The sequence below is a fragment of the Doryrhamphus excisus genome, unplaced genomic scaffold (genome assembly GCF_037039965.1).
Source record: "Doryrhamphus excisus strain RoL-2023G ecotype Guam unplaced genomic scaffold, RoL_Dexc_Guam_v1.1 HiC_scaffold_24, whole genome shotgun sequence".
NCBI classification, from domain to species: Eukaryota; Metazoa; Chordata; class Actinopteri; order Syngnathiformes; family Syngnathidae; genus Doryrhamphus; species Doryrhamphus excisus.
The window spans coordinates 6,915,001-6,925,000 of record NW_027621862.1 but is presented as its reverse complement, the minus strand read 5'-3'; the positions used below and the strand labels follow the sequence as shown (position 1 = coordinate 6,925,000).

The window sequence follows — 10,000 nt, the reverse complement described above, 5'->3', positions numbered from 1 at the left end:
TATGGCCGTAAGCTGCCAGGTCAACTGAAAAGATCCTATTTGAAGGCGACGCAGGCCAAACTAGACTCCAGCAAAAAGTCTCAAACAGCGCCCTCTGCTGTCAGGCAAGAGCAGAAACCATTAAAAGCTTACAGCACCTGGTATTCCCAGGCGGTCTCCCATTCAAGTACTAACCAGGCCCGCCCCTGCTTAGCTTCCGAGATCGGACGAGATCGGGCGTTTTCAGGGTAGTATGGCCGTAAGCTGCCAGGTCAACTGAAAAGATCCTATTTGAAGGCGACGCAGGCCAAACTAGACTCCAGCAAAAAGTGTCAAACAGCGCCCTCTGCTGTCAGGCAAGAGCAGAAACCATAAAAAGCTTACAGCACCTGGTATTCCCAGGCGGTCTTCCATCCAAGTACTAACCAGGCCCGCCCCTTCTTAACTTCCGAGATCGGGCGTTTTCAGGGTAGTATGGCCGTAAGCTACCAGATCAACTGAAAAGATCCTATTTGAAGGCGACGCAGGCCAAACTAGACTCCAGCAAAAAGTGTCAAACAGCGCCCTCTGCTGTCAGGCAAGAGCAGAAACCATAAAAAGCTTACAGCACCTGGTATTCCCAGGCGGTCTTCCATCCAAGTACTAACCAGGCCCGCCCCTTCTTAACTTCCGAGATCGGGCGTTTTCAAGGTAGTATGGCCGTAAGCTGCCAGGTCAACTGAAAAGATCCTATTTGAAGGCGACGCAGGCCAAACTAGACTCCAGCAAAAAGTGTCAAACAGCGCCCTCTGCTGTCAGGCAAGAGCAGAAACCATAAAAAGCTTACAGCACCAGGTATTCCCAGGCAGTCTCCCATCCAAGTACGAACCAGGCCCGCCCCTGCTTAGCTTCCGAGAGCTGACGAGATCAGGCATTTTCAGGGTAGTATGGCCGTAAGCTGCCAGGTCAACTGATAAGATCCTATTTGAAGGCGACGCAGGCCAAACTAGACTCCAGCAAAAAGTGTCAAACAGCGCCCTCTGCTGTCAGGCAAGAGCAGAAACCATTAAAAGCTTACAGCACCTGGTATTCCCAGGCGGTCTCCCATCCAAGTACTAACCAGGCCCGCCCCTTCTTAACTTCCGAGATCGGGCGTTTTCAGGGTAGTATGGCCGTAAGCTGCCAGGTGATCTGTAAAGATCCTATTTGAAGGTGACGCAGGTCAAACTAGACTCCAGCAAAAAAGTGTCAAACAGCGCCCTCTGCTGTCAAGCAAGAGCAGAAACCATAAAAAGCTTTCAGCACCTGGTATTCCCAGGCGGTCTCCCATTCAAGTACTAACCAGGCCCGTCCCTGTTTAGCTTCCGAGATCGGGCGTTTTCAGGGTAGTATGGCCGTAAGCTGCCAGGTCAACTGAAAAGATCCTATTTGAAGGCGACGCAGGCCAAACTAGACTCCAGCAAAAAGTGTCAAACAGCGCCCTCTGCTGTCAGGCAAGAGCAGAAACCATAAAAAGCTTACAGCACCTGGTATTCCCAGGCGGTCTCCCATCCAAGTACTAACCAGGCCCGCCCCTGCATTGCTTCCGAGATCGGACATTTTCAGGGTAGTATGGTCGTAAGCTGCCAGGTCAACTGAAAAGATCCTATTTGAAGGCGACGCAGGCCAAACTAGACTCCAGCAAAGAGTGTCAAACAGCGCCCTCTGCTGTCAGGCAAGAGCAGAAACCATAAAAAGCTTGCAGCACCTGGTATTCCCAGGCGGTCTCCCATCCAAGTACTAACCAGGCCCGCCCCTTCTTAACTTCCGAGATCGGGCATTTTCAGGGTAGTATGGCCGTAAGCTGCCAGGTCAACTGAAAAGATCCTATTTGAAGGCGACGCAGGCCAAACTAGACTCCAGCAAAAAGTGTCAAACAGCGCCCTCTGCTGTCAGGCAAGAGCAGAAACCATTAAAAGCTTACAGCACCTGGTATTCCCAGGCGGTCTCCCATCCAAGTACTAACCAGGCCCGCCCCTGCTTAGCTTCCGAGATCGGACGAGATCGGGCGTTTTCAGGGTAGTATGGCCGTAAGCTGCCAGGTCAACTGAAAAGATCCTATTTGAAGGTGACGCAGGCCAAACTAGACTCCAGCAAAAAGTGTCAAACAGCGCCCTCTGCTGTCAGGCAAGAGCAGAAACCATAAAAAGCTTACAGCACCTGGTATTCCCAGGCGGTCTCCCATTCAAGTACTAACCAGGCCCGCCCCTGCTTAGCTTCCGAGAGCTGACGAGATCAGGCATTTTCAGGGTAGTATGGCCGTAAGCTGCCAGGTCAACTGAAAAGATCCTATTTGAAGGTGACGCAGGCCAAACTAGACTCCAGCAAAAAGTGTCAAACAGCGCCCTCTGCTGTCAGGCAAGAGCAGAAACCATTAAAAGCTTAGACCACCTGGTATTACCAGGCTGTCTCCCATCCAAGTACTAACCAGGCCCGCCCCAGCTTAGCTTCCGAGATCAGACGAGATCGGGCATTTTCAGGGTAGTATGTCCGTAAGCTGCCAGGTCAACTGAAAAGATCCTATTTGAAGGCGACGCAGGCCAAACTAGACTCCAGCAAAAAGTGTCAAACAGCGCCCTCTGCTGTCAGGCAAGAGCAGAAACCATAAAAAGCTTACAGCACCTGGTATTCCCAGGCGGTCTCCCATCCAAGTACTAACCAGGCCCGCCCCTGCTTTGCTTCCGAGATCGGACATTTTCAGGGTAGTATGGCCGTAAGCTGCCAGGTCAACTGAAAAGATCCTATTTGAAGGCGATGCAAGCCAAACTAGACTCCAGCAAAAAGTGTCAAACAGCGCCCTCTGCTGTCAGGCAAGAGCAGAAACCATAAAAAGCTTACAGCACCTGGTATTCCCAGGCGGTCTCCCATCCAAGTACTAACCAGGCCCGCCCCTGCTTCGCTTCCGAGATCGGACGAGATCGGGCATTTTCAGGGTAGTATGGCCGTAAGCTGCCAGGTCCATTGAAAATATCCTATTTGAAGGCGACGCAGGCCAAACTAGACTCCAGCAAAAAGTGTCAAACAGCGCCCTCTGCTGTCAGGCAAGAGCAGAAACCATAAAAAGCTTACAGCACCTGGTATTCCCAGGCGGTCTCCCATCCAAGTACTAACCAGGCCCGCCCCTGCTAAGCTTCCGAGATCAGACGAGATCGGGCGTTTTCAGGGTAGTATGTCCGTAAGCTGCCAGGTCAACTGAAAAGATCCTATTTGAAGGCGACGCAGGCCAAACTAGACTCCAGCAAAAAGTGTCAAACAGCGCCCTCTGCTGTCAGGCAAGAGCAAAAACCATAAAAAGCTTACAGCACCTGTTATTCCCAGGCGGTCTCCCATCCAAGTACTAACCAGGCCCGCCCCTGCTTAGCTTCCGTGATCGGACATTTTCAGGGTAGTATGCCCGGAAGCTGCCAGGTCAACTGAAAAGATCCTATTAGAAGGTGACGCAGGCCAAACTAGACTCCAGCAAAAAGTGTCAAACAGCGCCCTCTGCTGTCAGGCAAGAGAAGAAACCATTAAAAGCGTACAGCACCTGGTATTCCCAGGCGGTCTCCCATTCAAGTACTAACCAGGCCCGTCCCTGCTTAGCTTCCGAGATCGGACGAGATCAGGCGTTTTCAGGGTAGTATGGCCGTAAGCTGCCAGGTCAACTGAAAAGATCCCATTTGAAGGCGACGCAGGCCAAAGTAGACTCCAGCAAAAAGTGTCAAACAGCGCCCTCTGCTGTCAGGCAAGAGCAGAAACCATAAAAAGCTTAGAGCACCTGGTATTCCCAGGCGGTCTCCCATGCAAGTACTAACCAGGCCCGCCCCTGCCTAGCTTCCGAGATCAAACGAGATCGGGCGTTTTCAGGGTAGTATGGCCGTAAGCTGCCAGGTGAACTGAAAAGATCCTATTTGAAGGTGACGCAGGCCAAACTAGACTCCAGCAAAAAAGTGTCAAACAGCGCCCTCTGCTGTCAAGCAAGAGCAGAAACCATAAAAAGCTTTCAGCACCTGGTATTCCCAGGCGGTCTCCCATCCAAGTACTAACCAGGGCCGCCCCTTCTTAACTTCCGAGATCGGGCGTTTTCAGGGTAGTATGGCCGTAAGCTGCCAGGTGAACTGAAAAGATCCTATTAGAAGGTGACGCAGGCCAAACTAGACTCCAGCAAAAAGTGTCAAACAGCGCCCTCTGCTGTCAGGCAAGAGCAGAAACCATTAAAAGCTTAGACCACCTGGTATTACCAGGCTGTCTCCCATCCAAGTACTAACCAGGCCCGCCCCTGCTTAGCTTCCGAGAGCTGACGAGATCAGGCATTTTCAGGGTAGTATGGCCGTAAGCTGCCAGGTCAACTGAAAAGATCCTATTTGAAGGCGACGCAGGCCAAACTAGACTCCAGCAAAAAGTGTCAAACAGCGCCCTCTGCTGTCATGCAAGAGCAGTAACCATAAAAAAAGCTTACAGCACCTGGTATTCCCAGGCGGTCTCCCATCCAAGTACTAACCAGGCCCGCCCCTTCTTAACTTCCGAGATCGGGCGTTTTCAGGGTAGTATGGCCGTAAGCTGCCAGGTCAACTGAAAAGATCCTATTTGAAGGCCACGCAGGCCAAACTAGACTCCAGCAAAAAGTGTCAAACAGCGCCCTCTGCTGTCAGGCAAGAGCAGAAACCATTAAAAGCTTACAGCACCTGGTATTCCCAGGCGGTCTCCCATTCAAGTACTAACCAGGCCCGTCCCTGTTTAGCTTCCGAGATCGGACGAGATCGGGCGTTTTCAGGGTAGTATGGCCGCAAGCTGCCAGGTCAACTGAAAAGATCCTATTTGAAGGCGACGCAGGCCAAACTAGACTCCAGCAAAAAGTGTCAAACAGCACCCTCTGCTGTCAGGCAAGAGCAGAAACCATAAAAAGCTTCCAGCACCTGGTATTCCCAGGCGGTCTCCCATCCAAGTACTAACCAGGCCCGCCCCTGCTTAGCTTCCGAGATCGGACGAGATCGGGCGTTTTCAGGGTAGTATGGCCGTAAGCTGACAGGTCAACTGAAAAGATCCTATTTGAAGGCGACGCAGGCCAAACTAGACTCCAGCAAAAAGTGTCAAACAGCGCCCTCTGCTGTCAGGCAAGAGCAGAAACCATAAAAAGCTTACAGCACCTGGTATTCCCAGGCGGTCTCCCATCCAAGTACTAACCAGGCCCGCCCCTGCTTCGCTTCCAAGATCGGACGAGATCGGGCGTTTTCAGGGTAGTATGCCCGGAAGCTGCCAGGTCAACTGAAAAGATCCTATTAGAAGGTGACGCAGGCCAAACTAGACTCCAGCAAAAAGTGTCAAACAGCGCCCTCTGCTGTCAGGCAAGAGAAGAAACCATTAAAAGCGTACAGCACCTGGTATTCCCAGGCGGTCTCCCATTCAAGTACTAACCAGGCCCGTCCCTGCTTAGCTTCCGAGATCGGACGAGATCAGGCGTTTTCAGGGTAGTATGGCCGTAAGCTGCCAGGTCAACTGAAAAGATCCCATTTGAAGGCGACGCAGGCCAAACTAGACTCCAGCAAAAAGTGTCAAACAGCGCCCTCTGCTGTCAGGCAAGAGCAGAAACCATAAAAAGCTTACAGCACCTGGTATTCCCAGGCGGTCTCCCATCCATGTACTAACCAAGCCCGCCCCTGCTTAGCTTCCGAGATCGGACGAGATCGGGTGTTTTTAGGGTAGTATGGCCGTAAGCTGCCAGGTCAACTGAAAAGATCCTATTTGAAGGCGACGCAGGACAAACTAGACTCCAGCAGACAGTGTCAAACAGCGCCCTCTGCTGTCAGGCAAGAGCAGAAACCATAAAAAGCTTACAGCACCTGGTATTCCCAGGCGGTCTCCCATCCAAGTACTAACCAGGCCCGCCCCTGCTTAGCTTCCGAGATCGGATGAGATCGGGCGTTTTCAGGGTAGTATGGCCGTAAGCTGCCAGGTCAACTGAAAAGATCCTATTTGAAGGCGACGCAGGCCAAACTAGACTCCAGCAAAAAGTGTCAAACAGCGCCCTCTGCTGTCAGGCAATAGCAGAAACCATAAAAAGCTTAGAGCACCTGGTATTCCCAGGCGGTCTCCCATGCAAGTACTAACCAGGCCCGCCCCTGCCTAGCTTCCGAGATCAAACGAGATCGGGCGTTTTCAGGGTAGTATGGCCGTAAGCTGCTAGGTGAACTGAAAAGATCCTATTTGAAGGTGACGCAGGCCAAACTAGACTCCAGCAAAAAAGTGTCAAACAGCGCCCTCTGCTGTCAAGCAAGAGCAGAAACCATAAAAAGCTTTCAGCACCTGGTATTCCCAGGCGGTCTCCCATCCAAGTACTAACCAGGGCCGCCCCTTCTTAACTTCCGAGATCGGGCGTTTTCAGGGTAGTATGGCCGTAAGCTGCCAGGTGAACTGAAAAGATCCTATTAGAAGGTGACGCAGGCCAAACTAGACTCCAGCAAAAAGTGTCAAACAGCGCCCTCTGCTGTCAGGCAAGAGCAGAAACCATAAAAAGCTTACAGCACCTGGTATTCCCAGGCGGTCTCCCATCCAAGTACTAACCAGGCCCGCCCCTGCTTAGCTTCCGAGACCAGACGAGATCGGGCGTTTTCAGGGTAGTATGGCCGTACGCTGCCAGGTCAACTGAAAAGATCCTATTTGAAGGCGACGCAGGCCAAACTAGACTCCAGCAAAAAGTGTCAAACAGCGCCCTCTGCTGTCAGGCAAGAGCAGAAACCATAAAAAGCTTACAGCACCTGGTATTCCCAGGCGGTCTCCCATTCAAGTACTAACCAGGCCTGCCCCTGCTTAGCTTCCAAGATCGGACGAGATCGGGCGTTTTCAGGGTAGTATGGCCGTAAGCTGCCAGGTGAACTGAAAAGATCCGATTTGAAGGCGACGCAAGCCAAACTAGACTCCAGCAAAAACTGTCAAACAGCGCCCTCTGCTGTCAGGCAAGAGCAGAAACCATAAAAAGCTTACAGCACCTGCTATTCCCAGGCGGTCTCCCTTTCAAGTACTAACCAGGCCCGCCCCTGCTTAGCTTCCGAGAGCTGACGAGATCAGGCATTTTCAGGGTAGTATGGCCGTAAGCTGCCAGGTCAACTGATAAGATCCTATTTGAAGGCGACGCAGGCCAAACTAGACTCCAGCAAAAAGTGTCAAACAGCGCCCTCTGCTGTCAGGCAGGAGCAGAAACCATTAAAAGCTTACAGCACCTGGTATTCCCAGGCGGTCTCCCATTCAAGTACTAACTAGGCCCGTCCCTGTTTAGCTTCCGAGATCGGACGAGATCGGGCGTTTTCAGGGTAGTATGGCCGCAAGCTGCCAGGTCAACTGAAAAGATCCTATTTGAAGGCGACGCAGGCAAAACTAGACTCCAACAAAAAGTGTCAAACAGCACCCTCTGCTGTCAGGCAAGAGCAGAAACCATAAAAAGCTTACAGCACCTGGTATTCCCAGGCGGTCTCCCATCCAAGTACTAACCAGGCCCGCCCCTGCTTAGCTTCCGGGATCAGACGAGATCGGGCGTTTTTAGGGTAGTATGGCCATAAGTTGCCAGGTCAACTGAAAAGATCCTATTTGAAGGCGACGCAGGCCAAACTAGACTCCAGCAAAAAGTGTCAAACAGCGCCCTCTGCTGTCAGGCAAGAGCAGAAACCATAAAAAGCTTACAGCACCTGGTATTCCCAGGCGGTCTCCCATCCAAGTACTAACCAGGCCCGCCCCTGCTTTGCTTCCGAGATCGGACGAGATCAGGCGTTTTCAGGGTAGTATGGCCGTAAGCTGCCAGGTCAACTGAAAAGATCCTGTTTGAAGGCGACGCAGGCCAAACTCGACTCCAGCAAAAAGTGTCAAACAGCGCCCTCTGCTGTCAGGCAAGAGCAGAAACCATAAAAAGCTTACAGCACCTGGTATTCCCAGGCGGTCTTCCATCCAAGTACTAACCAGGCCCGCCCCTTCTTAACTTCCGAGATCGGGCGTTTTCAGGGTAGTATGGCCGTAAGCTGCCAGGTCAACTGAAAAGATCCTATTTGAAGGCGACGCAGGCCAAACTAGACTCCAGCAAAAAGTGTCAAACAGCGCCCTCTGCTGTCAGGCAAGAGCAGAAACCATAAAAAGCTTACAGCACCTGGTATTCCCAGGCGGTCTCCCATCCAAGTACTAACCAGGCCCGCCCCTGCTTTGCTTCCGAGATCGGACGAGATCAGGCGTTTTCAGGGTAGTATGGCCGTAAGCTGCCAGGTCAACTGAAAAGATCCTGTTTGAAGGCGACGCAGGCCAAACTAGACTCCAGCAAAAAGTGTCAAACAGCGGCCTCTGCTGTCATGCAAGAGCAGAAACCATAAAAAAGCTTACAGCACCTGGTATTACCAGGCGGTCTCCCATTCAAGTACTAACCAGGCCCGCCCCTGCTTAGCTTCCGAGAGCAGACGAGATCGGGCGTTTTTAGGGTAGTATGGCAGTAAGCTGCCAGGTCAACTGAAAAGATCCTATTTGAAGGCGACGCAGGCCAAACTAGACTCCAGCAAAAAGTGTCAAACAGCGCCCTCTGCTGTCAGGCAAGAGCAGAAACCATTAAAAGCTTACAGCACCTGGTATTCCCAGGCGGTCTCCCATTCAAGTACTCACCAGGCCCGTCCCTGTTTAGCTTCCGAGATCGGACGAGATCGGGCGTTTTCAGGGTAGTATGGCCGTAAGCTGCCAGGTCAACTGAAAAGATCCTATTTGAAGGCGACGCAGGCCAAACTAGACTCCAGCAAAAAGTGTCAAACAGCGCCCTCTGCTGTCAGGCAAGAGCAGAAACCATTAAAAGCTTACAGCACGTGGTATTCCCAGGCGGTCTCCCATCCAAGTACTAACCAGGCCCGCCCCTTCTTAACTTCCGAGATCGGGCGTTTTCAGGGTAGTATGGCCGTAAGCTGCCAGGTCAACTGAAAAGATCCTATTTGAAGGCGACGCAGGCCAAACTAGACTCCAGCAAAAAGTGTCAAACAGCGCCCTCTGCTGTCAGGCAAGAGCAGAAACCATAAAAAGCTTACAGCACCTGGTATTCCCAGGCGGTCTCCCATCAAAGTACTAACCAGGCCCGCCCCTGCTTAGCTTCCGAGATCAGACGAGATCGGGTGTTTTCAGGGTAGTATGGCAGTAAGCTGCCAGGTCAACTGAAAAGATCCTATTTGAAGGCGACGCAGGCCAAACTAGACTCCAGCAAAAAGTGTCAAACAGCGCCCTCTGCTGTCAGGCAAGAGCAGAAACCATTAAAAGCTTACAGCACCTGGTATTCCCAGGCGGTCTCCCATTCAAGTACTAACCAGGCCCGCCCCTTCTTAACTTCCGAGATCGGGCGTCTTCAGGGTAGTATGGCCGTAAGCTGCCAGGTCAACTGAAAAGATCCTATTTGAAGGCGACGCAGGCCAAACTAGACTCCAGCAAAAAGTGTCAAACAGCGCCCTCTGCTGTCAGGCAAGAGCAGAAACCATTAAAAGCTTACAGCACCTGGTATTCCCAGGCGGTCTCCCATTCAAGTACTAACCAGGCCCGTCCCTGTTTAGCTTCCGAGATCGGACGAGATCGGGCGTTTTCAGGGTAGTATGGCCGTAAGCTGCCAGGTCAACTGAAAAGATCCTATTTGAAGGTGACGCAGGCCAAACTAGACTCCAGCAAAAAGTGTCAAACAGCGCCCTCTGCTGTCAGGCAAGAGCAGAAACCATAAAAAACCTTACAGCACCTGGTATTCCCAGGCGGTCTCCCATCAAAGTACTAACCAGGCCCGCCCCTGCTTAGCTTCCGAGATCAGACGAGATCGGGCGTTTTCAGGGTAGTATGGCCGTAAGCTGCCAGGTCAACTGAAAAGATCCTATTTGAAGGCGACGCAGGCCAAACTAGACTCCAGCAAAAAGTGTCAAACAGCGCCCTCTGCTGTCAGGCAAGAGCAGAAACCATAAAAAGCTTACAGCACCTGGTATTCCCAGGCGGTCTCCCATCCAAGTACTAACCATGCCCACCCCTGCTTTGCTTCCGA

General features: G+C 52.0%; 27 non-coding genes and 18 pseudogenes across 27 annotated transcripts in view; all 45 read right to left on the bottom strand.

The window, feature by feature from the left end:
- The window catches only part of LOC144895465 (5S ribosomal RNA), a 119-nt gene extending 106 nt beyond the window's left edge, over window positions 1–13 (bottom strand). The window contains exon 1 of the ribosomal RNA XR_013625968.1: window positions 1–13. This exon is cut by the window's left edge and continues 106 nt beyond it. This is a non-coding gene — a ribosomal RNA (5S ribosomal RNA).
- Window positions 14–125: 112 nt separating this feature from the next.
- On the bottom strand, window positions 126–244 carry LOC144895916 (5S ribosomal RNA). The gene has a single exon (XR_013626392.1). It is a non-coding gene; the product is annotated as a 5S ribosomal RNA (ribosomal RNA).
- Window positions 245–356: 112 nt separating this feature from the next.
- Window positions 357–465, bottom strand: LOC144896095 (5S ribosomal RNA; annotated as a pseudogene).
- A 112-nt stretch (window positions 466–577) lies between these two features.
- Window positions 578–686, bottom strand: LOC144896296 (5S ribosomal RNA; annotated as a pseudogene).
- Window positions 687–798: 112 nt separating this feature from the next.
- LOC144895830 (5S ribosomal RNA) lies at window positions 799–917 on the bottom strand. The gene has a single exon (XR_013626336.1). It is a non-coding gene; the product is annotated as a 5S ribosomal RNA (ribosomal RNA).
- Window positions 918–1,029: 112 nt separating this feature from the next.
- On the bottom strand, window positions 1,030–1,138 carry LOC144895983 (5S ribosomal RNA; annotated as a pseudogene).
- A 113-nt stretch (window positions 1,139–1,251) lies between these two features.
- LOC144896249 (5S ribosomal RNA) lies at window positions 1,252–1,360 on the bottom strand (annotated as a pseudogene).
- Window positions 1,361–1,472: 112 nt separating this feature from the next.
- On the bottom strand, window positions 1,473–1,581 carry LOC144896745 (5S ribosomal RNA; annotated as a pseudogene).
- A 112-nt stretch (window positions 1,582–1,693) lies between these two features.
- LOC144896392 (5S ribosomal RNA) lies at window positions 1,694–1,802 on the bottom strand (annotated as a pseudogene).
- A 112-nt stretch (window positions 1,803–1,914) lies between these two features.
- LOC144896635 (5S ribosomal RNA) lies at window positions 1,915–2,033 on the bottom strand. Its single transcript, XR_013626465.1, has one exon. It is a non-coding gene; the product is annotated as a 5S ribosomal RNA (ribosomal RNA).
- A 112-nt stretch (window positions 2,034–2,145) lies between these two features.
- On the bottom strand, window positions 2,146–2,264 carry LOC144895573 (5S ribosomal RNA). Its single transcript, XR_013626076.1, has one exon. It is a non-coding gene; the product is annotated as a 5S ribosomal RNA (ribosomal RNA).
- A 112-nt stretch (window positions 2,265–2,376) lies between these two features.
- LOC144896709 (5S ribosomal RNA) lies at window positions 2,377–2,495 on the bottom strand (annotated as a pseudogene).
- Window positions 2,496–2,607: 112 nt separating this feature from the next.
- LOC144896322 (5S ribosomal RNA) lies at window positions 2,608–2,716 on the bottom strand (annotated as a pseudogene).
- Window positions 2,717–2,828: 112 nt separating this feature from the next.
- Window positions 2,829–2,947, bottom strand: LOC144897056 (5S ribosomal RNA). The gene has a single exon (XR_013626626.1). It is a non-coding gene; the product is annotated as a 5S ribosomal RNA (ribosomal RNA).
- Window positions 2,948–3,059: 112 nt separating this feature from the next.
- Window positions 3,060–3,178, bottom strand: LOC144895521 (5S ribosomal RNA). The gene has a single exon (XR_013626024.1). It is a non-coding gene; the product is annotated as a 5S ribosomal RNA (ribosomal RNA).
- A 112-nt stretch (window positions 3,179–3,290) lies between these two features.
- On the bottom strand, window positions 3,291–3,399 carry LOC144896897 (5S ribosomal RNA; annotated as a pseudogene).
- A 112-nt stretch (window positions 3,400–3,511) lies between these two features.
- Window positions 3,512–3,630, bottom strand: LOC144897309 (5S ribosomal RNA). Its single transcript, XR_013626879.1, has one exon. It is a non-coding gene; the product is annotated as a 5S ribosomal RNA (ribosomal RNA).
- Window positions 3,631–3,742: 112 nt separating this feature from the next.
- Window positions 3,743–3,861, bottom strand: LOC144895848 (5S ribosomal RNA). The gene has a single exon (XR_013626354.1). It is a non-coding gene; the product is annotated as a 5S ribosomal RNA (ribosomal RNA).
- A 113-nt stretch (window positions 3,862–3,974) lies between these two features.
- Window positions 3,975–4,083, bottom strand: LOC144896529 (5S ribosomal RNA; annotated as a pseudogene).
- Window positions 4,084–4,195: 112 nt separating this feature from the next.
- LOC144896670 (5S ribosomal RNA) lies at window positions 4,196–4,314 on the bottom strand (annotated as a pseudogene).
- Window positions 4,315–4,428: 114 nt separating this feature from the next.
- On the bottom strand, window positions 4,429–4,537 carry LOC144895981 (5S ribosomal RNA; annotated as a pseudogene).
- Window positions 4,538–4,649: 112 nt separating this feature from the next.
- LOC144897074 (5S ribosomal RNA) lies at window positions 4,650–4,768 on the bottom strand. Its single transcript, XR_013626644.1, has one exon. It is a non-coding gene; the product is annotated as a 5S ribosomal RNA (ribosomal RNA).
- A 112-nt stretch (window positions 4,769–4,880) lies between these two features.
- Window positions 4,881–4,999, bottom strand: LOC144897138 (5S ribosomal RNA). Its single transcript, XR_013626708.1, has one exon. It is a non-coding gene; the product is annotated as a 5S ribosomal RNA (ribosomal RNA).
- A 112-nt stretch (window positions 5,000–5,111) lies between these two features.
- On the bottom strand, window positions 5,112–5,230 carry LOC144895811 (5S ribosomal RNA). Its single transcript, XR_013626319.1, has one exon. It is a non-coding gene; the product is annotated as a 5S ribosomal RNA (ribosomal RNA).
- A 112-nt stretch (window positions 5,231–5,342) lies between these two features.
- On the bottom strand, window positions 5,343–5,461 carry LOC144897308 (5S ribosomal RNA). The gene has a single exon (XR_013626878.1). It is a non-coding gene; the product is annotated as a 5S ribosomal RNA (ribosomal RNA).
- A 112-nt stretch (window positions 5,462–5,573) lies between these two features.
- Window positions 5,574–5,692, bottom strand: LOC144895358 (5S ribosomal RNA). Its single transcript, XR_013625856.1, has one exon. It is a non-coding gene; the product is annotated as a 5S ribosomal RNA (ribosomal RNA).
- Window positions 5,693–5,804: 112 nt separating this feature from the next.
- LOC144897158 (5S ribosomal RNA) lies at window positions 5,805–5,923 on the bottom strand. The gene has a single exon (XR_013626728.1). It is a non-coding gene; the product is annotated as a 5S ribosomal RNA (ribosomal RNA).
- A 112-nt stretch (window positions 5,924–6,035) lies between these two features.
- Window positions 6,036–6,154, bottom strand: LOC144895847 (5S ribosomal RNA). Its single transcript, XR_013626353.1, has one exon. It is a non-coding gene; the product is annotated as a 5S ribosomal RNA (ribosomal RNA).
- A 113-nt stretch (window positions 6,155–6,267) lies between these two features.
- On the bottom strand, window positions 6,268–6,376 carry LOC144896528 (5S ribosomal RNA; annotated as a pseudogene).
- A 112-nt stretch (window positions 6,377–6,488) lies between these two features.
- Window positions 6,489–6,607, bottom strand: LOC144895276 (5S ribosomal RNA). The gene has a single exon (XR_013625772.1). It is a non-coding gene; the product is annotated as a 5S ribosomal RNA (ribosomal RNA).
- Window positions 6,608–6,719: 112 nt separating this feature from the next.
- LOC144897025 (5S ribosomal RNA) lies at window positions 6,720–6,838 on the bottom strand. The gene has a single exon (XR_013626594.1). It is a non-coding gene; the product is annotated as a 5S ribosomal RNA (ribosomal RNA).
- Window positions 6,839–6,950: 112 nt separating this feature from the next.
- On the bottom strand, window positions 6,951–7,069 carry LOC144895902 (5S ribosomal RNA; annotated as a pseudogene).
- A 112-nt stretch (window positions 7,070–7,181) lies between these two features.
- LOC144895371 (5S ribosomal RNA) lies at window positions 7,182–7,300 on the bottom strand. The gene has a single exon (XR_013625869.1). It is a non-coding gene; the product is annotated as a 5S ribosomal RNA (ribosomal RNA).
- Window positions 7,301–7,412: 112 nt separating this feature from the next.
- On the bottom strand, window positions 7,413–7,531 carry LOC144895775 (5S ribosomal RNA). Its single transcript, XR_013626283.1, has one exon. It is a non-coding gene; the product is annotated as a 5S ribosomal RNA (ribosomal RNA).
- A 112-nt stretch (window positions 7,532–7,643) lies between these two features.
- Window positions 7,644–7,762, bottom strand: LOC144897145 (5S ribosomal RNA). Its single transcript, XR_013626715.1, has one exon. It is a non-coding gene; the product is annotated as a 5S ribosomal RNA (ribosomal RNA).
- Window positions 7,763–7,874: 112 nt separating this feature from the next.
- Window positions 7,875–7,983, bottom strand: LOC144896094 (5S ribosomal RNA; annotated as a pseudogene).
- A 112-nt stretch (window positions 7,984–8,095) lies between these two features.
- On the bottom strand, window positions 8,096–8,214 carry LOC144897144 (5S ribosomal RNA). Its single transcript, XR_013626714.1, has one exon. It is a non-coding gene; the product is annotated as a 5S ribosomal RNA (ribosomal RNA).
- Window positions 8,215–8,327: 113 nt separating this feature from the next.
- LOC144895949 (5S ribosomal RNA) lies at window positions 8,328–8,446 on the bottom strand (annotated as a pseudogene).
- Window positions 8,447–8,558: 112 nt separating this feature from the next.
- LOC144897162 (5S ribosomal RNA) lies at window positions 8,559–8,677 on the bottom strand. The gene has a single exon (XR_013626732.1). It is a non-coding gene; the product is annotated as a 5S ribosomal RNA (ribosomal RNA).
- A 112-nt stretch (window positions 8,678–8,789) lies between these two features.
- LOC144896373 (5S ribosomal RNA) lies at window positions 8,790–8,898 on the bottom strand (annotated as a pseudogene).
- A 112-nt stretch (window positions 8,899–9,010) lies between these two features.
- Window positions 9,011–9,129, bottom strand: LOC144896543 (5S ribosomal RNA). The gene has a single exon (XR_013626456.1). It is a non-coding gene; the product is annotated as a 5S ribosomal RNA (ribosomal RNA).
- A 112-nt stretch (window positions 9,130–9,241) lies between these two features.
- On the bottom strand, window positions 9,242–9,350 carry LOC144896247 (5S ribosomal RNA; annotated as a pseudogene).
- Window positions 9,351–9,462: 112 nt separating this feature from the next.
- On the bottom strand, window positions 9,463–9,581 carry LOC144896243 (5S ribosomal RNA). The gene has a single exon (XR_013626424.1). It is a non-coding gene; the product is annotated as a 5S ribosomal RNA (ribosomal RNA).
- A 113-nt stretch (window positions 9,582–9,694) lies between these two features.
- LOC144897189 (5S ribosomal RNA) lies at window positions 9,695–9,813 on the bottom strand. Its single transcript, XR_013626759.1, has one exon. It is a non-coding gene; the product is annotated as a 5S ribosomal RNA (ribosomal RNA).
- A 112-nt stretch (window positions 9,814–9,925) lies between these two features.
- Window positions 9,926–10,000, bottom strand: part of LOC144895395 (5S ribosomal RNA) — a 119-nt gene continuing 44 nt past the window's right edge. Inside the window, exon 1 of the ribosomal RNA XR_013625894.1 lies at window positions 9,926–10,000. This exon is cut by the window's right edge and continues 44 nt beyond it. This is a non-coding gene — a ribosomal RNA (5S ribosomal RNA).